At 43.5% G+C, this 21,796-nt stretch overlaps 1 pseudogene; it reads right to left on the bottom strand.

Moving 5' to 3' along the window:
• Positions 1–9,041, bottom strand: part of LOC141918773 (kinesin-like protein KIF20B) — a 38,037-nt pseudogene extending 28,996 nt beyond the window's left edge.
• Between the last annotated feature and the right edge of the window lie 12,755 nt (positions 9,042–21,796).

The following is a 21,796-nucleotide window of genomic DNA, read 5'->3' as shown; positions in this document are numbered from 1 at the left end:
CTTGTGCTGCACAGAGGGGACAAGGCACAGAACAGCCCTGCAGCCTGATGGCTGGAGGTAGAGGGCCAAGAACTGTGTGATGGTAGGAAGTGGGGAAACCACCACACACGCATGAGTTTCTATCAGGAAGCACTGGGTGTATAGTGCAGTACCAGCACACCAACACAGACCATAACTGACAGTTCCCAGTACCAGCACACCAACACAGATGATAACTGACAATTTCATCACAAAGAAGAGAGGGTCTCTGCTCTGAACTTACTCATTGACTCAGGTCACTCGCGGTGCTCCCGAATCTTCAGTTTTCAGTATCTTAACTGTGAATATGCTGTGGCTAAAAGGAAAAGTTTAAATCAGCAGAGAAGTGATAAAGTAGACAAATACATTCAAAATATTTTTAACCTCCACAACATCTGTTCAAAACTGTTGAGTCTGTCAACTTCTCTAAGCATATACTCTATCAGATACAAACTTTTAAAGAGATGCTTATGTAGCCTTTATTTTGCTTTTTCCTCAGACAGTTAGATGGAATAAAGCTAAGTGCTTTTGCTTGAAGGAGAGTATTTGATAAAACTGTTAGCTTTTGAACATGTTCATCTTACTGAAGGATTGAATCCTTTTGACTAAAAGCACTGGGTCACATAGTGCTAAAGGATGTCAAACCTAGATATCTAGACCCTGTTAAAGCCTCTTCCCCTCCTAAAAGCCACAATCCATATTTTAGCTCCCCCCTCCTCCCAGACACCATCCTATGCCCAATGTTATTCAAAAAGTTTCTCACCTTCTGCTGGAGCAAGTATTTAGTTTCTTGCTCACGATACTCTGGTGTTTCAACCCCAGTTTTAGAAGTCTAAAAGCTTCTTTAGAATCAGAAATCTGAACCCACTGCAGATCTTTAGGAAGAACAAACATGGTAATCTTGTAAATATTATCAAAAAGAAAGAAGGGATTAAGGGATAACATACGCACACCAAGAACGTTTACTTGAGACATAAAAACATTTTACTAAGCATGCTTCAGACAGAAATTATATGACGACAAAATCAAGATTCTTCCTTCCATGAGAAAGGAAGGGCACATATATCTCATCATTTCATCCTATTAGCACACAGAAATATGCTCCATCCAAATTAAGTGAGCAACCTTAGCCCGCGCTCTGAAAAGCCAAAGCACAGGGTCTAATATGAGCATGAACGCCCTATGTTCATACTCATCAAGGCAGAATTCTACCTGGACAGCTTCTCTGGTTTAGCCTATGATCTTGAGGGCAGGGGGGGAAATCACCTAGACATCTTTCAGGGCCATCAAGTTAAAAAAAAAAAAAAATCAGTGAAGAATTCTGTCTGCAGTATGATGACTGTATGTCATCTTGGTATGGGCTCGAGTAAATACCTACAACTCTACTAATGGAACTTATAATATGAACATTATGGCCTCTGTTAAACTAGAGGTCACCAAAATTGTACTAGCAAAAATACCAGCTGTGACCAAGAAAAATAAGAAAATCAGTAGCTGGTTTTCCTCAGTAACATCAGGAACAGCCTTATACTTCCAAATGTTATAAAAAGAGATTATGCTGAAGCATAGCTCAAAGCAGACTATTTCCTACTTCACACATCTTCTAGTCTTTGAAGAAATGAAGGAGTTGGGTTTATCATCTGATTCAGCTTTCTGAATCTATAGTTTGGCATATGAAAGATAAAAGTAGCAGGCCAAATACCTACAAAAAAGCCTTTAATCTAGAATTGGGGTCTTGATTGTTCAAAGAACCTATAACAAATCAAACAGGATTTGAAAGCTGTTTTTCCCATGGCCAGAAACAAACACTGAACTGTTAGAGTTCTGCTAACTCCTCGCCTCGCCCAACCCACAACAAATTACATCACACACTTGATTAGAGTACTGTAAAATGTAATTTGCAGTCAGACTGAACTTTCTCACATATTCTCTGAAGTGTATCTCTACAGAAAATACTAAAAAATAGAACTGTTGAGCCAATTATAACTATAGGTAAGAATTTGGAGTCTTTTAAGAAAATGGAAAAAAACAAAACACTAAAAAATTTGTCAATTGTTCTCAATATTTCTCCCATTTCAGAGAAATATCAAGGCAGTGGAGTGCACGCAGGCTTTTAAGAGTTACAGCTAAGAATAGAGAGAAAACACTATTAAAGGCACAGATACTTCTGTGTATGCAGGTTGTTGCCTTTCATGCTCAAGGCAGACATTTCTAGTGCCACAGTGAATACAGTTAGAAGTTTTCTAACCTAGAAAGAAACATTATTACAGGAAGACTGACTTTTCAAATTACACCTTTGGCAGTTTGCAATGTATTCTAATCACCTTTTACATAAGAACATCCCTTGATGTCTTGAGCAAGGCGTAGTGTTTTTCTTTTCTTGTCATTTGATACAGGAATCAATAGATCATAAAAACATTCATTGTAAATCTCACAAAATGAAACCCAAAGAGAAAACGTCACGTGATTTTTCGCAGTTGTGCTAGATTGTTCTGAGCCTTTTAAGAGTTCTTCCAAATCTGCCAAGTACAAAATATTACAAGTCATTATAGACCTTGTAAAATGAACTTCATTCAAAAAAATAATAAGAGAAAACTGGTATTACAGCAGCCTTCTAAAAAGCACTTACCCCAGACAAAAATCCCTTGGAATTTTTCTCCCCTTTCTTAAATATCCGGAAGTCACATGCGTACCCTATATATTTGCCAGACACCTAATCTACCACTTCCTTTCCCACTTACAAATTCTATCAAAAACATGCAGCTTTGTTAGAATTATTCAAGTCTCTTCAATGTCTTCAGAAGATAGAGAATCAAACCGACAAGTACATGACATTCCAACATTTTAAAGCAAACCTAGTATTTAGGTAGTTTTTAAATGCCAGAATTAGGTTTATCTGATTACATACAGGGTCAGGATACCACTGGAGACCATAGCATAAGTAGTACTACTTTTCCTTGCCATAGCCTCGTCTCATTTAACCCCTGTTCAGGTATACTTCTAACCATTTCATCCTTGTGTTTTCTGGCCAGATAACTTACTCACTATCCAATTCACTGGCGTATAAAAATGTCAAGTAGCCATTTCATTATTAACATAGGCCAGAAGTCAGTTGTTGAACTTAAGAAAGCTTCTTTGCCTGCTTTAATTGCAATTCTTTAATATAAAACATACCCTTATAACCAACTGGTGCTCTGCTGTTAGTGCTCTCTCGATGGTCTACCTGCAAAAGAGAACAGAGACTTTAAGACACATCTCTGGCAGGACATCACCAGTTACTTGTGTAACAGCTCCACTGGACAGTAACACAGTGTCGTTGCAATATGCCAGTACAAAGATCCTGACTACACATCATGTCTAGTTCAATGCACCTGCACATTCCTATTGAAAGGATTGTTCTTACCTTAACACTTGTTCCTGACACCCCCCTCACCTCAGGCCCTATCACAGTAGAGAGCATTTCAGCTCGCTGAGCCAGAGGAAAACTCACCACGGAAAAATAGAGGGGTGGGACCCCGCAGAGAAGCAGGGTGATTTAACAGGATGATTTGCAGAAGTCCGGTTGTAGTTTACACATTATTCTTAACCTGGTGAATCTAGACAGTCTGGAAATTTTTATTATTGGTATTTTGCTAATTCAGAATTCCATATCTTACAGCTTCCTAGGTCAACTCTCAGAAACAGAGGTAAACATAGAACACTTGTTCACTTAAGAAATTAAGTGAGCAACTTACAGCCTGTATCATGTAGTAGTATCACAGTTGAAATAAAGCCTAGGTTTTAGAAAGAGAAGGAAAGCTTCCTTCTGCTGAATCTTTAAAAAAAAAAAAAAAAAAAAAGAAAGGTAAAACAAATCCCTACAGATAGAGGTTAATACACATACACTCCATTCCCACTCTTAGTTTTGGTTGTTTGGTTTTTTTAGGCAGAGAACTGCAAAGAAGTGCGACTTGTCTACCAAAACCAGTATGCTTAAGAGAAGAAACATGGATTAAAAAACAGGTGTGATTTGGGTTGGGTTTTTTTAATGTTTTGTCAAGAGCATACGTCATATAAAGCTGGGATTCCATAAAGCGATTCCTGAAATAGTTAAATACGTATGTAATCAAAACTTTCAGGTTTCAGCTTTACACACATAAAACACCCACCCAAACCTCTCTCTGTTGAAGTAGGTGTAAACTTTGAAAACTGTTGTTACAAGAACAATACTTCAGCTTATAAATTTAGTGGCAAAACTACAGGGGACACATACATGATCGTTTTTTCTGAAGCCCTTAAAGACTGCTAGACCTAGATAGAACATATGCCTGTGCTTTTGAAGTGAACTCTTGAAGAATTCTGCTGCCTCCTGCCTTCCACACTGGAGAATTCTAGTTAACTAACTCGGATAAAAATCAAGGTAACAGATATATTCCATCCCACAACAGTCACAACACTGTATTATAACCTAGCATACCGCTAGGGAGATGCTTAATTCTTTTCACTAAATAAATGCACTGCAATCCCTTTCTAGTTCCAATTCCCAGCATATGCTCAGTTTTCTTACATTCTTGCATTCGTTTCAGAATTAAAGACACCAGGAAGAAGGTATACTTATACAAAATACAATCCCCGTAACTCTAATTGGACTAAACAGCTTTAGAATTCCAGGCACTGAAGTGTATTTCTGCACTACTCAACAGTGATCTGTTTAAGAATAAAGTCCAGCAGAAACCTGTTTGAATTCAAATCTTTAGAAGTCCAACAGCTTTATAGCTCTGCTGTTCCAAAAAAACTCTTCCTTCCTTTGAGGTTATTTGCACAGACTGGAAGAGGGGAACAACCCCAAAATCATTCATTTCTGTCAAGTATCCTGAAAGAGAGTAAATTGTTTAAAGGAGCAGACCTACTAGCATCCCCACAGATGGCGAGACTATTTGCATTCCGTCCTTATTAAGCACCAGTAACCCCAGAGGATAAATTATCAGATGCCCAAGCTATAGAAAAAAGCTCAGTGTTTACATTCTATCAAGTATTCAGCCACAAGGCAGAAATCCACAGAACAGGGTTCATCAGCAATATTGCTCACTTTGCTGCTAATCTGAAGAGCTACCTGACAGCAAAGACACATCCATACTTAAATACAGAGAGTTGCTTCCCACTGAAAAATGAAGAGCACTGAGCTCTCTAAAGATGAATGTACTCATCAGTACAGAAAGAAGAGCTCCTCTACCTCTCTTGTTCGGCGAAGTATTGAATTTTTAATAGCGGTTTCTTCTCTCACTTGGTCTCTAGTCAGCCTTATATAATCTCTACACCGATGGGGTTTGAAGTCCATTGCTGTGTATAGCTTCCCTTGAATACTTTTAAACAACAGATCCAGAGTCCTTGGCAGAATATCGACGTCATCTTCTGTCCCTGAAAGCAACATACCAAAGAAAGACCTTAATTATTACTGTGAACAAGGTATACAAATAAACAAAGACAGAAAGATAAGAAATTCTAATCTCAAGGCATACATGAGGAATTTGGAGGCCACTTACAGCACGAAGCAGTGGGTTTCTGTACTCTCCAGGTAACAGAAACGTCATTAGAGTGTTTCGAAAGGTATTTGGCTTTCAGCAACAGCTCATGCTCTACCCCTTAGACAGTAAGGAGCAGAAACAGGTGGGGTGTTCTGCATAAACATAGCCTTAAGGAAAAAAACAAAACCAAACCAACCACAACCAACACACATTCATTAGAGATTTGCAGTTTTCCAGTCGCATTTCTTAGGCTGCCTTCACTCTCTCTCTCAAGGAAGTAATTTGGAAATACAACTGATGACTCCCCTCTCAGCTGCAGTCCTGGACTAATTCCACACACCCTACCAAAAAAGTTCTAGAAGCCTGGTGAAGACTCACTCCTTTCCCTGTCCCAGACCCTTTCCTACCAAAGCATCCTACTTTTGCACCTGAAAGGCAAAAAGGAGTCAAATAAAAGCCTCAGTGCACACTTGATCTTTCCGAATCCAAATGCAAGTTTAAAAAGGGTTCACTTAACTTTGATTTCTAAACCAGAGAGGAGAGGGAATAGGGCAGAATGGAAGAGAAACAACGATCCTGTCTCAGACTGACAGCATTATCTTCCAGCCTCTGATAACTCCTACTGCTCCTGAGACAGACGGGCTTTCAGCAGTTACAGCGCTAGCTGCGCTGCCCAAGTCAGAACCTCTGTAAAACGTAGTTGCACTCAAACACCGAGCTAGGAACCGAATAACATATTAAGTTAAAGTACTGCTGGATTACATTTGTTTCTCCTCATCTACTCATAATTTTTTGTTTATTGTAATACCACTTGTAATTCAACCTCACATGCACAAAGTAACAGTCACTGGCAAACAATGAACAGCCCTAAAAAACTGTTGCATCCTCCACTGAAGTCCCTTGCCATTGACTGAACACAGACTGCCATGTAATGCCAGAAAGGAAAGGCTGTATTGGCAATACTGGGAATAACAGAAGAGGAGATCACGGCACCCCGTAGGCAACACTCTGCCCTGACAGTTCTTATCACAAGTCAATAGTTAAGTCCTAGAAAAATAGAATACCATGAAAAAGTCTCCAGAGTCTGAAAAGACACGAATGAAAAATTCTTGAAAACCCACACAATATAGCCCAAACTAGTCAAGCGTGGGGGACTCTACTTTAGGAATTTGGGGTTTTGTTATTTACCTATTCTTTATTAGGCCAGAGCATCCCATTATTGCCCCAGATTAATGATAACTGAAAATACTGGCAGTAGTCTTTAGTTATAATCTACCTAACAGAAGATCACTTAGAAGACAATGTCACTTCAATAAAGATCAACTTCGTATGGCACAAGACTCATTGTCCCTCTACTACTTCTGTGTATAAAATAAGCATTATAGCCTCTAGAACTGCCATTCCGTTATAGGAGAAATTGTTTCCACGTATATCAAACCACCTTATTTGTTAAAATGCTTTGAAAAATAATTAAAGTGACATCTTCTGACCAGAAAGGATATTGAGCTTTAACAGTATAGAAACAGTACATCAGGAGACAAGGTCTCCTAGGATATTATTGATAAACTCAGAAACTTGAGACAAGGCAGAAGTACTTGGAAGTACTCAAATATGTTTCGAATTATTTATGCTCTGCCTGTAATAACTGAAACAGACACAAATACTATTCCTTATCTGAAGACAATGCATATAAGATGTGTATGACCTTTACAATAATGATAAAAAAATAACAAAATATTAGTCTGAACTTACACACTTTTCACATTCTGATATATAGAACACATTTTCTTAACTCCCCCCTCCTCCCTCTAGGTACTTGGAGGAAAAAAAGAAGTCACACACACCTGGTTGAAATTATTACAGCCTTACAAAGCAATACCACTGTATGTTTATGTAAACTCTGGCAGTGACTGTCAGTTGGCAGTTTAGTGATACTTGTTATGGAAGGAGACTTTCAAAGGTTATTTATTATTATTCAAGAGAAGCCAATGTATAGGGCCTACAATTTAAATAAAGGAAAGAGTTACAATATTTCTGCTAGAAGTAACCCTCTCAAAAAAAAAAAAAAAAAAAAAAACCAAAAAAAGGAACTTCATTCAAGGAGAACGCATTTCTACTTATACCTTGGGATGTGTAGGTTTTCCCAGCATTTCTAACACCATACGTAAAAATAAGATGATTATATCCATCCAGCAAATCTTGCACTGGTTGCTTCATGGTACTTTCAAAGAATTCTTCTTGAGTTGTTTCAGGTCCAAACACCTGAGCATTACCAAGCAACATCTTTATTTTGTTTCAGCAATCACCAGAGACTTTTAAAGAATCCTTCAAATTCTGTATGTTTATAATCTTAAAGACTATCGACAGTTTAAAAATCTAGTTTGCTTGCTATTAAATAATGTAAGTTAAACAATTTTTCCAGGAAAAAATTAAAAACTTCTAAAGGCAATTCATTTACTCGTGAAAAAGCGAACTTACTCGTGAAAAAGTGAACTTCTGCATCATCTTTTCAGCAGTTTTTTCACTTAGCTGGCTCGAAGAATTTTTGGGAAGCTTCAGTACGATGCTTATTGAATCCTCAAGTGAAACACAGTTCTATTAAAAGGAAGCAGAAACAATGCAGGCATGAAAAGAGTATGAAAAGCTCAGTGGAAAAAAACCCCAAAACCCAACAAAAACCCCAAGCATACGTTTAAGGTATTTTTAAACTCTATAAATGTCACACCTGCAATTCATTTTCTCTTTCCGATGATGTAAATGGCCTAATACGCAGGCAAATTGTATGTGTTCCTTAGGCTCCAAACTGCTCCCCTTAAATTAAAAAAAAAAGAAAATAAGGAAGTTAGAAATTTGACTAGATTCTTTACTGGATAGCTAGCATGTTAAGGCAGTTTTATTTTCACCAGGCTATTCTGAACAGATTTATTTGATGACGAGGGAAGCAAAAGTAATTCACTACATCAGTTTTCACAAGTGCTTAGGCCCCTGCAGACGTTCGCTGTGATAACTTAAGAGTTCATAATATGTATATAATATGTATATAGCATGTAATATAGCATGTGTATATATATACACACACACACACATATATACAACATTAAGGCAATTAGAGATCAAGAATGAAACCCACAAAAACATTCTATGATTAAGCTGCTCCAAGCTGGCAATTAGCCTCATTCACAGAAGACTGATGCACCCAATGAAGTATCAATGCAGTGCCACACAACTTAGTCTAATCCTACGTATCTCCTCCAGATTAAAAACACACTAAAGACGCTTTTCATCTTCTCTGTAAAATTCTGATTATTCTTACTGATAAAAAGACTAAGCTTATTAAAAAATATCCAAACAATGCAAACATTAAAGCTTTCTTACCTGGCTTGTGTTTGAGCTTGAAGAAACCAAAGAGAGATCTGTTTTAAAATCTTCTACGCTTCCTGGTGCGGGTCTTTGAAACGGCTCAACACCAGCAATATAGGATGGTCTGAAAAAGTCCTCCTTATCCAAATTCTGTTCCATCCTGTGAGATAAAATAAAACCCTTTTTTTGCTTTCTGATCACATAACATAAAGCTTCTGAAGTCTCTTATATAAGACAAGTCAATCTGAAACTGATAGCTGCAGTTTCTTTAAGGAGAAAGCTTTCTTTATCCTGTTCAAAATTTACATAGCAAGTTTCTGATAGCTGGGGAGGGGGTCTGCAGTGGGGTTCAGATCATGATGAAACAAGACCAGCCATTCTTCTTCCAATGCAAAGCAACTGTTTACCAGGGAAAAGGCCTTATACATATACCACAACCTTGCTAAAACCCATGTCTGACAAGGAAGATATAATTAAAAAAAAAACCAAACAACCACAACCACCAAACAATCATATTGTTCAGCATCCATTTCTCCATCATCCCATTGTAGTGGCCATTTAGAATAAAAGTTCATTGCAAGAGTAACCCAAACTTCATGGTTATCTCTGCAGGACCTGATAAATAATTGGTATTATAAATATAACACAATGTAGCTTAATACATGACAGAGTTCAGAAAGATGAGCAGATAGTTTTAGCTATTAAGGGGACACTAGAAAATTAGAAGACCTCATGTCAGACTGCAAGTTAAAGAACTGCTTTTTAGTAATTTTTTCAGTCGTTTTACAGACCAGCAATTCATTTATTAATCCAAAATTTAATGATTTTTGTGCATCTCAGAATCTGGGCAGTGAAAATTTGCTATAGAAAATGAAAGTAAATTGATCCAGTATTGATAGTAGACAGGTAGATTTCAAAATAATCTTTAAAAAGTGCATTTTATTTCAAAATATTAGTATATTTTGTCTGCACTTCACTCTCCAACTGTTCTTTCCTGTGATGTTACAGAAGTGGCTTGGCAGCTTTTGTTCTGTATTAAGTTTAACTCCGTGGGCTCACAGACTATGACAGCAACTCCCTGGGCTCGTAGACTCACAGACTGTGGCAGCAAGCATTCCAGCAATTAGACACCTACCACGTGGCTCCTACAGTTTTGAAGCTTTGGACATGATGAGTCAATGTCTTCTAACACTACATTCCCATGTCTGTGCTACATCCATGCATATACGTTTTGTCTCTAAATACTAATGGAGAACACACAGTGTTCATTAAAACAGCAGACAGACCAGGGCTGGTTCAAAGACCTTTTGCTCAGAAAAAGTGTTGCCTATTAAGCAGGCGTAATATTTTTGTTCCCCCCAGCAAAAAAACTGAAAGATGCCAGCACTTTGGTGTCAGAACAGTTAACAGCTCAGCCCTCCTATCTACCTTGTAAAAGGCTGATACAGGACTTCATGAAGCCAGACAAACTTCACCAAGATGCAAATGACGTAAAGCAATACATAAACTAAGCAGCAACGTTTAGTTTAATCTACAGTTCTTATTTTTGTCAGACAACTATATGAAAACCAGGAAAAACTTGGCCTGAAATACTGACAAAGCTTGAACAAACACTGAGCTGGGAATAAGCTACTACTGGAAAGAAACATACCTGTGCTGTCCCGATCCAGAAGTCTTATTCATCAGCTACACAAGTCACAGGGCAAAACTCTTACCAGACCTTGACAGGAAACATATTTGTTAGGTAGCTGACAGTTTACATTTTGTTTTAAATACAAGCTTATTTTAAAGTGTGATTTGTCAAGATTATGCTCTCACTCGGTGCTTTTTTACCCAAGGGGCCAAAGGCAAACATGAAGTTCTGCAAGCCAAGCTGGAATTCAAAGCATTCCTGTGAGCCCAGCACTCAGAGAAGTCAGGTCCCACCACTAACAGCAGGTCAAAGACAAGATCGACTGTCCATCTGTCTGCACACTGTGTCAGTCACACAGCACTGTCATTACCTGAGATGTGCTGCGGGAAACGGGCACACTGCCTGGCTGGGGCCTCCAACGTACTTGTGTGCGGGGAGATGTCACTGTAGTTCTGCTTATGGTGTCAGCAGAGTTTGGAGCTGCAGACACCTCCCGAGGGGGATCCAGAATGGCACACAAAGCCAAACGTGCTCACAGCACACACACAGCCTGCAGCGCTGTCAGGCAGCACAAGGCCTGGAAAGGCTCCAAACCTCACAGCTGGCAGCTTATAAAACCATAACGCATCAGTACTTACACTTAAAGAGATTTAAACGAAGACTGTTCCCTCTGCAGATGCCCGTCTCTCAGCAAAAGGCTCCGCAGGTTTCCCGCTCTCACGGACACTGCCGCACGGCCTTGCCATGGCCCCGGCCGCTCCCCGCCACTTGCAGCCCCACAGCAGCCCCTAAAAGTTTTCACCCCCTCCGCCCCTCCACAGCCTTTCCCCCAACGTAACACCAGGAGTAACCGCGGCCGCAGTGGGGAGAGGCGGGGGGGAAGAGGCCTGTCCTGGTTCTGACCCCGGTGCCGCGCTACCCGCCCCAGCACCGGTCCCCGACGGACCTGCCCGCACCGGCACGGAACCCCGGTGGCGCGCTCCCCGCCCCAGAACCGGCCCCCGGTGTCTCCCAGCCCGCCCCGGGACCGGCCTCCGGTGCCGCGCTGCAGGGTCCGAACCTCCGCAGCGCTGCCCGCTCCGGGACCGCCCCCGGTGCCTCCCAGCCCGCCCCAGCACCGACCCCCGGTATCTCCCAGCCTGCCGCGGGACCGGCCGCCGGTACCTCGTGCCCGCCCCGGGACCGGACCCGGACGGCGCTGCCCGCCCCGGCACGGAACCCCGGTGCCGCGCTGCCAGCCCCGGGACCGGATCCCGACGGCGCTGCCCGCCCCGAGACCGCCCCCGGTGCCTCCCAGCCCTCCCCGGGACCGCCCCCGGTGCCTCCCAGCCCGCCCCAGGACCGATCCCCGGTATCTCCCAGCCCGCCGCGGGACCGGCCGCCGGTACCTCGCTGCCCTCTCCGGGACCGCCCCCGGTGCCTCCCAGCCCTCCCCGGGACCGCCCCCGGTGCCTCCCAGCCCGCCCCAGTACTGACCCCCGGTATCTCCCAGACCGCCGCGGGACCGGCCACCCGTACCTCGCTGCCCGCCCCGGGACCGGACCCGGACGGCGCTGCCGGCCCCGGCACGAAACCCTGGTGCCTCAATGCCCGCCCCGGGACCGGCCTCCGGTGCCGCGCTGCAGGGTCTGAACCTCGGCGGCGCACCCCGCTCCGGGACCGCCCCCGGTGCCTCCCAGCCCTCCCCGGGACCGCCCCCGATATCTCCCAGACCGCCGCGGGACCGGCCACCCGTACCTCGCTGCCCGCCCCGGGACCGGACCCGGACGGCGCTGCCCGCCCCGGCACGGAACCCCGGTGCCGCGGTGCCCGCTCCGGGACCAGATGCCGACGGCGCTGCCCGCCCCGGGACCGCCCCCGGTGCCTCCCAGCCCTCCCCGGGACCGCCCCCGGTGCCTCCCAGCCCGCCCCAGCACCGACCCCCGGTATCTCCCAGCCTGCCGCGGGACCGGCCGCCGGTACCTCGTGCCCGCCCCGGGACCGGACCCGGACGGCGCTGCCCGCCCCGGCACGGAAACCCGGTGCCGCGCTGCCCGCCCCGGGACCGGCCTCCGGTCCCGCGCTGCAGGTTCCGAACCTCGGCGGCGCTGCCCGCTCCGGGACCGCCCCTGGTGCCTCCCAGCCCTCCCCGGGACCGCCCCTGGTGCCTCCCAGCCCGCCCCAGGACCGACCCCCGGTATCTCCCAGCCCGCCGCGGGACTGGCCGCCGGTACCTCGCTGCCCGTCCCGGGACCGCCCCCAGTGTCCGGTACGACTTGAAGGACTCAGACAGAACGGCCTGTACTGCTCCGTTGTTAGAGGGTGATGTACTGGAACTTGTAGGCTACAAACCTTGGGAGGCCTGATAAAGGGAAGAGAAAAACACTGGGAAAAGTGCTGATATGGTGAAGAACTGCTAACCTGTGAGTCATGCTTGATAAACGGCCGAAGACGGTGCAGACAGCTGGGAATTTAGAGTTTTTTATAGGAGCAGCTTAGCTGCTATTAGTCCAATTGCTAAAGGTTAAGTAGCTACCAATTAGCACGCGCTGGTAAGAATTCTGAAGCATAGCAACCAATCAGTTTAACCCACACATCTTCTGATTCTCTATAAAAATGAGTGTTACATGTAATAAAGTGGAGAACTTTGCTTGCATCAAGCCTGCCTCCCGTCTCTCAATCGCGGCAAATTGGTGACCCCGACGTGATCCGATTCCGGGACGCGGTGGGTCCAGGGACCGCCTATCTGCGCGGCAGGCTGCGAGTCCCACGGAACGTTGAATGAGCTGCTGAAAGGAAGCAGGAGCGGACCGGCCTGAAATCCCTCCGGAGTAGAGAGGTGAGCTGTGGGAAACATGGGGAATCAAGTGTCTTCCCCGGAGAGAGATGTATATGAGCTTATGAAAGCTCTTCTTCAAAAGCATGGGAAAGTTATCTCTGGGCACGACCTTAAAGCCATGCTTAATTGGGTACAAATGAAGATACCCGCTGTAACTGCTTCTAGTATTTTTACGCGGGAACTTCGGGATGATGTGGGGGTGAAGTTGTGGGATTCTGCCACATCGGGGAGTGTAGAAGCACAGCATATGCTCCCGTGGTGGAGGATCATTTTTGAAGCTTTAAAAGCTCAAGAGGAGAGTAACAATGGCGACGTAAAGACTAAAGGGAATACCCCCGCCGCCCCGACCGTTACCCCCACGGTCCCTTCTCCGCCTTCGGAAAGTCAAAGTTGCCGAGGACCCCCAGAGGTCGGCGCTGCAAATTATCCTGCGGGGGAGGACTCCTTTGATTCGGGGCCGGTAGATCCCGAGAAGGAGCCGGACTTATGTCCCCCTGACCCACGCGACGCATCGGCTAATATAAAACGCCAAGCCTTAAAGGAAGGGGACCTCGAGATTGCAAAAATGATAGTTGCTCCTGTGATTTATCAGGGCTGGGGGGCACAATGGGAAGCCTTAACTTTCTCTGTAATTAAGGAGTTGCGCCGTACCGTCACTGAGCACGGGCTTTCCTCTCCTTATTTCGCAAGCCTGTTAGCTTCGGTTTTTGATACCTATGTCATGACTCCTCATGATTTAAAATCCTTAGCACAATTACTGTTAACTCCGACTCAGTTTTCGTTGTGGGAGTCGCAGTGGAGGGGAGGGCTCCAAGTTCTTCTCCGTGCATTTGCGGGTCATGCTAATCAAGCTGTGGCTGCTTTAACTATAGAGCATCTTACCGGCACGGGTCAGCACACTGATCCGGTAGCCCAGGCTCGGGATATCCCTTGGGAGGCTCTAGAAGCGATCTGTGAGGAAGCAAAAAAGGCCTTTTTTAAGGTCCCAGACACACAGAAGCCACAGAAAGCTTTTACAACTATTACTCAAGAACCTCAAGAGCCCTATATGCAATTTATTGATAGATTAAAGCAGGCTCTGGAGCATCAGATAGATAATGTGGAAGCGCGGGACATTCTGTTGCTGAAACTGGCTGTTGAAAATGCTAATGTGGATTGTAAAAAGCTCCTGAAATCCCTTCCTAACCTGAATTAACTGGTTGAAATGGTGGAGGCTTGTAATAGAATTGGCACTGTGGATCATAAATTTGAGGCCATGACTGCTGCCCTTGCAGCCATGCGCGGTCCGTCAAGCTTGGGAAATTGCTATGGCTGTGGTAAATCGGGGCATTTTAAAAAGAATTGCCTGACTATGAATGTGGGGGCTAGGCACCAAGCCCCTGGGGTTTGCCCTAGATGCCGAAAAGGGCGTCATTATGCTAATCAATGTCGGTCTAAGTATGATTTTCAGGGCCAACTGATACAGGGAAACCGGTCATGGAGCGCGGGGCAGCGATGCGCGCAGACACAAATGCCGCAGCCGACATTCCAGCCCTCACAGAGGGAAGCAGCAGCGCCTCAAGTCTTCGTCCAGCAACAGCCGGGAGCGCAGGATTGGACCTGGCAACCGCCTACACAGTAACATTACTTGATTGCTCAGTTCACTTGCTGTCGACAGATATCTCGGGACCCTTACCCCCTAAAACACAGGCGCTGTTGTTAGGAAGATCATCTACTACATTGTCAGGGCTTTTTGTATTACCAGGGGTCATTGACTCTGACAGTACTGACAAAATTAAAATTACGGCATGGACTCCGTTTCCTCCCTGCACGATACCTAAAGGTAGTCGTGTAGCGCAATTAATATTGATTCCTGCGGGGACGAACTCCCCTGCTCCTGGTCAATCTTATCAAAGGCGGGGAGGATTTGGGTTTACAGGGAACCCACAAATTCTATGGGTGCAATCTATTTCTCAGAAGCGACCTGTATGTCAATGTACCCTTATTCGTGGAGAGCAGCAAGTAGTACTAAATGGAATTATTGATACTGGAGCTGATGTCACGATAATATCTCTGGCTAAGTGGCCTCCACAATGGCCTCTGGCTAATGTTTCCCACACGTTAGCTGGAATTGGAGGAACTGGTAACAGCCGTCAAAGTGTGGAATTAATTCAGATTCAAGGTCCAGAGGGGGATATAGCCTCTGTTAAACCTTTTGTGTTACCTGTCCCTCTGATCCTGTGGGGGCCTGATGTGCTGTCCCAGTGGGGAATGTCCATTCAGACCCATTTTTAGAGGGGGCCATTGAAGCGCGCGACACCCTTAAATTGACATGGAAGACCGATACCGCTATTTGGGTAGATCAATGGCCCCTACCACTGGAAAAGCTTCGCGCCCTCCAAGAATTAGTTACAGAGCAATTAACAAAAGGGCATATTGTGCCTTCTACCAGTCCTTGGAACTCGCCTATTTTTGTCATTAAAAAACAAATCGGCAGGTGGCGCTTGCTCCACGACCTCAGAAAAATTAACGACGCTATGGAAGACATGGGGGCCCTCCAACCAGGACTCCTGTCCCCTACTATGATTCCTCGAAATTGGTATTTGACTGTCATTGATCTTAAAGATTGCTTTTTCAATATCCCACTGCACCTTGATGATGCTCCTAAATTTGCCTTTTCAGTTCCAAGCGTCAACATGCCAGCCCCGTTGCAAAGGTACCAGTGGGTTGTGCTGCCACAAGGAATGAAGAATAGTCCTACAATTTCTCAGTGGTATGTAGCTAAAGTACTTAGTCCTGTTAGGGCCACGATGCCTAATGTTTTGTTATATCATTATATGGATGACATCTTGGTGGCCACACAACATCACGAGGTCATGGAGGAAGCTATAGCCCTTGTCACGGCTGCTGTCAACTCGGCAGGCCTCTGTATTGCGTCGGAAAAAATTCAAAAAATATCACCATGGAAGTACTTAGGTTGGCGCATCAGGTCCTCAACCCTTACAGATACAGACAGACATTAGAAACTTGCATGAGGTACAGAAATTGTTGGGAACAATCAATTGGGTCCGACCGCTGTTGGGAATTTCTAATGCAGACTTAAGTCCTTTATTTGAACTGCTTAAAGGGGATACTGACTTTTGTTCCCCCCACAGTCTCGGCTCTGAGGCTGTTGCCTCTTTGCAAAAGGTTGCCACAGCGATCGCCAACAGGCAAGTTCACCGGTGGGCTCCTGAATTATCTTTTCATCTCATTATTTTAAATCCTGCTCGACAGCCTCATGCACTGATTTTTCAATGGGACTCTCAGAAGCCAGACCCATTGTTAATTATTGAATGGATTTTTTTGCCAAATCAATCTACAAAAACTATTTCGACACAGCATGAGATGTTTGCTTCTTTAATAATTAAAGCCAGACAACACTTACTTACATTATCAGGGGTAGACTTTACTTGTATCTGCCTACCTGTGACAAGCATGTATCTACAATGGCTTTATCAGCAATCAGACGTTTTTAGTATGGCACTGGCAGACTATATGGGTCAACTCACATCCCACCCACCTTCGCACAAACTGCTTAATGCCAATATTCACTTGATATCCAGGCCGAAAAGAAGTGACCAGCCGTTACAAGCCCTTACTGTATTTATGGATGGGTCTGGGAAATCGCACAAATCAGCCATCTTATGGTGGGACGACCAGCATGGACGATGGGACTCAGACATAGAGACCGTTCCTGGTTCTCCCCAGATCGTGGAACTGGCTGCAATTGTTCGAGTGTTTCGGAGGTGGTCTACACCACTTAACCTTATTACTGATTCAGCTTATGTTGCAGGGATTGCTGAGCGAGCTGAAGCATCTGTATTACGTGATATCTCACATTCTGAGCTGTTTGTTTTATTACAAGAGCTTATCTTTCTTTTGGATTCTTGCCCTCATCCCTATTTTGTTATGCATGTCAGATCGCATACTTCTTTACCTGGTTTTATTGCAGAAGGGAACTGACGAGCAGATATGCTGACATTACCAGTACAGGTATTGCCGGATCGCATAGCACAAGCTAAACTCAGCCATTCCTTTTTTCACCAGAATGCTGGAGGTCTCAAACGACAGTTTGGGCTTACCTCCCAACAAGCATCTAATATTATCGCTGTGTGTCCTGACTGCCAAAGGCATTCTTTCCCATCAATAGCAGGAGGGGTTAATCCTAGAGGTCTACAAAGTTTACAACTATGGCAAACAGACGTTACGCATTATCCAGAATTTGGTAAATTGAAATATGTTCATTCTTCCATTGACACCTTTTCAGGCGCTTTGTTTTCTTCTTGCCACACAGGAGAGAAGGCGCGTGACGTCCGTAAACATTTAATGCGTGCTTTTGCCACCTTGGGCATACCTTCTCAGATAAAAACGGACAATGGTCCTGCATATGTCTCAACTGCAACAAAAACCTTTCTTGACTCCTGGGGTGTAATTCACACTACTGGCATCCCTCATTCCCCTACAGGTCAATCTCTAATTGAACGCTCTCACCAGTCTTTAAAGCGCTTACTACAACAACAAAAAGGGGCAGTAGGGGCTGCCACCCCTGAGGAACGACTACAGAAAGCTTTGTACGTTTTTAATTTTTTGAATTGTTCTTTGCTAGATAACAATCCTCCGATAGTTCGACATTTCAACGCGAATACTTCATTCGAGACACGAGTTAAAGCCCCAGTGTTGGTTCGCAACCCGGAAACAGGTAAAATAATGGGACCATATCCTCTTCACGTGGGGAAGCATCTCCCTTTGCCACTCTTGGGGCAGAATATTGAACTAGACAGACTGTTGGTGAGACCCACCAGGGCACGTCTTATGATGGCATCGTGAGTCGAGGTTACTGCCTTCGACTTGTGTTGTCTTTCAGCCCTGGTGTTCATTAGCTGTCTGCACTTGAGCTTTTGTATTGTAGCTTTAGAAAAATCAAAATATTTTGAGGTTTACAGTTTAGCATAATCTTTTCTCATTCTAAATATTTACACTTCATGGAAAAATAAAGCAGAACTAATCCTTTACTTGGACAAAGTATTCCAGTTAGATATGATGAAGTTAAAAGGAATTATTCATTATCTCGATGTCTTAGCAGTGCCTCTTCATTAAGTGAGGTAGGTACAAAACTGAAATTTAAAAATTTTATGCAGTTGTATGGGTTTTGCTAAATGCAGAATAGGGAAGAAAATGTATCCTGCTGTCTGAACAATTCTAAAGTTTTCTTCTGCAAATACCTTTCTTGGTGATCAGATCACCTGATTTAGTGGCTTTTGGTAGAAGTGAAAGATGTGTAACATAATCACGTGAATAGCTATATCTGACTTCAACTGCATGCTCTTGAAATCCTGCCTCTCACCAATGCTTATGAAGTGGCTGATTATTAGATAAGTCACTTGAAAAAAAGTTAAATAAACCCGTTTAAATGGATGAGAAATAGCAGGGCAAATTGGATTTGCTTTCTTCCACTGCAGGATTCTTGTGTGTAACTTTGTTAGCTAACGACACTAGCCATTCCTACGTAACTTTTTGATTGCTAACTCTCATGAAGCAGCAGTTACAAAGAAAAATGTTTTTATTAGCCAACTGCATTTTTGGGAATGCAGTGGTGCTCGTATTCCCACTCAGAGTCCCAGCTAAACTGCTGCCACAGAGATGCAGGAGCTGGGAAGACCACAGCTCTAATTTACTGGTTTTGCTAAGAAAAACAGGTTGGGTGGATGGTGGAAGGTAAGTGCTGATGAGGAAGAAAAATTGTGCAAACTGACTTTTCCGTCCCACCCTCCCTGTGCAGTCCGTGCGGTTTGGCTGTGAGCAGGTACAAGACAAGGTTTTCAGCTTGTGGGCAGCGGGCTGCCTTAGTGCCTGCTCTTCCTCCAGAGAACAGGTGGTGATGTAGAAGTCTCTCATAGGTTGAATTTGGCTTGTAGCTTGCTGGTTGGACCTCGTTACTTGCACAGCTTCTCTGGTGTAGAAGGGGAAGGGAGAATTCCTTAAAGATAGGCTAGAGAAAGGTTATACTTTTCTCTCAAAAGCTCCCGTTACTGCCTAGCTCCTAAGGAGCAGCAGAGTTAAGATGAAAGTCATATCAATTCTACTTCTGCTACTTGTGAAAACTGTGACTGTCTCTGCCCTTGAGCAAAATGACTTGGAAACAAAGTATCAGGCTGAGTTCAAGTTCTGTGGTTGTGGATAGAAACATTAACTTTTTTAAATGTAACAAAGATTTAGAAAGTAAGGGTTAAACTCTGCTATGCTTGAAGTAGATTCCTTCAATTAGAAGTGTTGTGAAAGTGAACAGCTGGAAAATGGAATGCTTACTTTGCAATCCATTGGGGAAAGATATGTATTATGGGTTTTTTAGCTCAGTTATTTCAAAACTTGTGTTCTTAAAATTTCCATGTATTTGCAGGACCATTCAGAAATTGTCCTTCACTCTTCAGAAGTGTCCACAGAAAATGGAAATACTAGTCAGTTCCCAAAACCAGAGGTGGAAATCCAGTTCACAGCTCTGCAACCCAGTAAGATGGAGGTGAAGCACCAGGGCAGCACCTTACCACTTACAGTTAAAATGCTCAAGCCAAGAAAGAAAAGGAAGAGTGAAGAGGTGGATGAGGTATGACTTAGACCAACTGACAAAATATGTTGTGCAGTTTTTCAATTTATTACTCTGATCATTTGTTAAAATCCTATCCTTTTGATTCTCACTGAGATCCTAAGGATACATAGAGAGAATATTTAAACCTCTTCCCCCCCATGCCCCGCCCCTGCCAAGTGGTGGATCTCTGGCCTATGTTGAATAAAGTCATAGATTTCAATTTATCCAGACTCTGGACACTTGTCCCTGATCGGTACTTCCTCTTTACCTTTTAATTTCTCTCTCCTTGCTCTTACTGTTTGCTTCTGTCTCTAGCTGTGATCTGCAGGATTACAGACCAGTTCAATAGAACTGCTTCTTTTGGTTTAAGCAACCGTTGGTATCAATTATAATCTCTTCTAATAGGCAGTTACAAGTTAAGCCCCTGGGCTTAATCAATGCATTTCAGAGTTTCAAGACCACTTCCTTTGACTTTTTGTCCAGTCTGTGTTTTCTTTGATCTTTTTGTACTTAGAGGGAATATACAGAACTAATTGCATGAGCACCTGAACCTCCCTGTTTTCTGTAGAACTTAATTCCTCTTTAATTCCTTCAGCTGTGCTAGGTTATATGCACCAGCCTTCCTAGAGTGCTGTGGTGTCTACATGCGAGACTAAGGCTTCACAGCAGTTCAGGCTGGTAAAAATCTTCTCCGCTCCTACTCGAACTGCACATTTCTTTCCTCTGCCTTTTATCAGCACTAGCACAAACACAGCTATCTCTACAACACTTACAGAGGCTCTGAAACCCTGACACCTCGTTGTGGTGGTACTTACATACCTGTAATCTTACTTGTGGGGCTTATGAATCTCTGCACTTGTAAGGACTTCTGCAGCTGACAGGGGGGTATAAGGGAGGTGACCTGTGGATCATTTGCATAAGTGGTAAGTGACGCTTTGAGTGAGTTTGTCTCAGCTGGGGAGTGAAGTGTCTGATGCTTTTCTAGCATTCTCCTTCAAGCGTTCTCAAGTGATGTTTTTTTAATCTCTTAGTAAAATAGTTAAGGGAAATGGCCACTTCAGTGATTAGTGTTCAACAGTACTTCGATAAACTCACTTTGTTAAATTTGGATTGCAAAAGTAACTGTTAAAAGCTGTGTAAGTTAATTCATCTGGAATTGAACACCTCATTCTGGAATAATGTCCAGAGTTGATTTAAACTTCCTATGTCTTGAACCAATTTTCTTTGAGAGTAGTATTCTCTTAGGCTCCTGGAAAAGTAAGTGTAAAAATAATCATCCTTCTGAAGGCACTGAAAAAGTACTGCACTTATCTACAGATGGATATATTTCATCTAACGTAGTCACCCATGTTTTGAGAAGACTGTTTTACTGATCCGTTTATAAATCCTCTCATAGTGTAGATGTTCATACCCCGATGGGATAACATTTAGCTAAGTAATTTTTCAATAACGTGGAACTAATTTTAAAAGTATCTTATTGCTGTTTTATTCACCTGAATGTTACTCTTAAATATTTATCTTCATGTTACATATGCCAAACAGAGATAGATTATAAAGTGATTCAGTAACTTTAACTGTTACAAGTCTACTGAAGACACAATTTGGTTTTTAAATTTCCTAAAACTGAAAAACACTGTTAAAACTAAAACTAAGGACTGAGGGGAAACCTGTAGTGCTAAAATAACCACATACTGCTCATGTCAAATTTTTTAAAAAAATAAAACAAACCCCCCTTGGTTTTTTAGAAACAAACAAAACCAAATCTTTTCCAGAGACTCCCTTCTAGTTAAAGAACAAAACCCTCTTTCCATTTTCTGATGCTGTTACCAGCTGGTATGGCTGTCGGTTATCTGAACTCT

This window comes from Strix aluco, chromosome Z, assembly GCF_031877795.1.
Source record: "Strix aluco isolate bStrAlu1 chromosome Z, bStrAlu1.hap1, whole genome shotgun sequence".
In the NCBI taxonomy this organism is placed as follows: Eukaryota; Metazoa; Chordata; class Aves; order Strigiformes; family Strigidae; genus Strix; species Strix aluco.
This window is presented reverse-complemented; position numbering and strand designations above follow the sequence as displayed.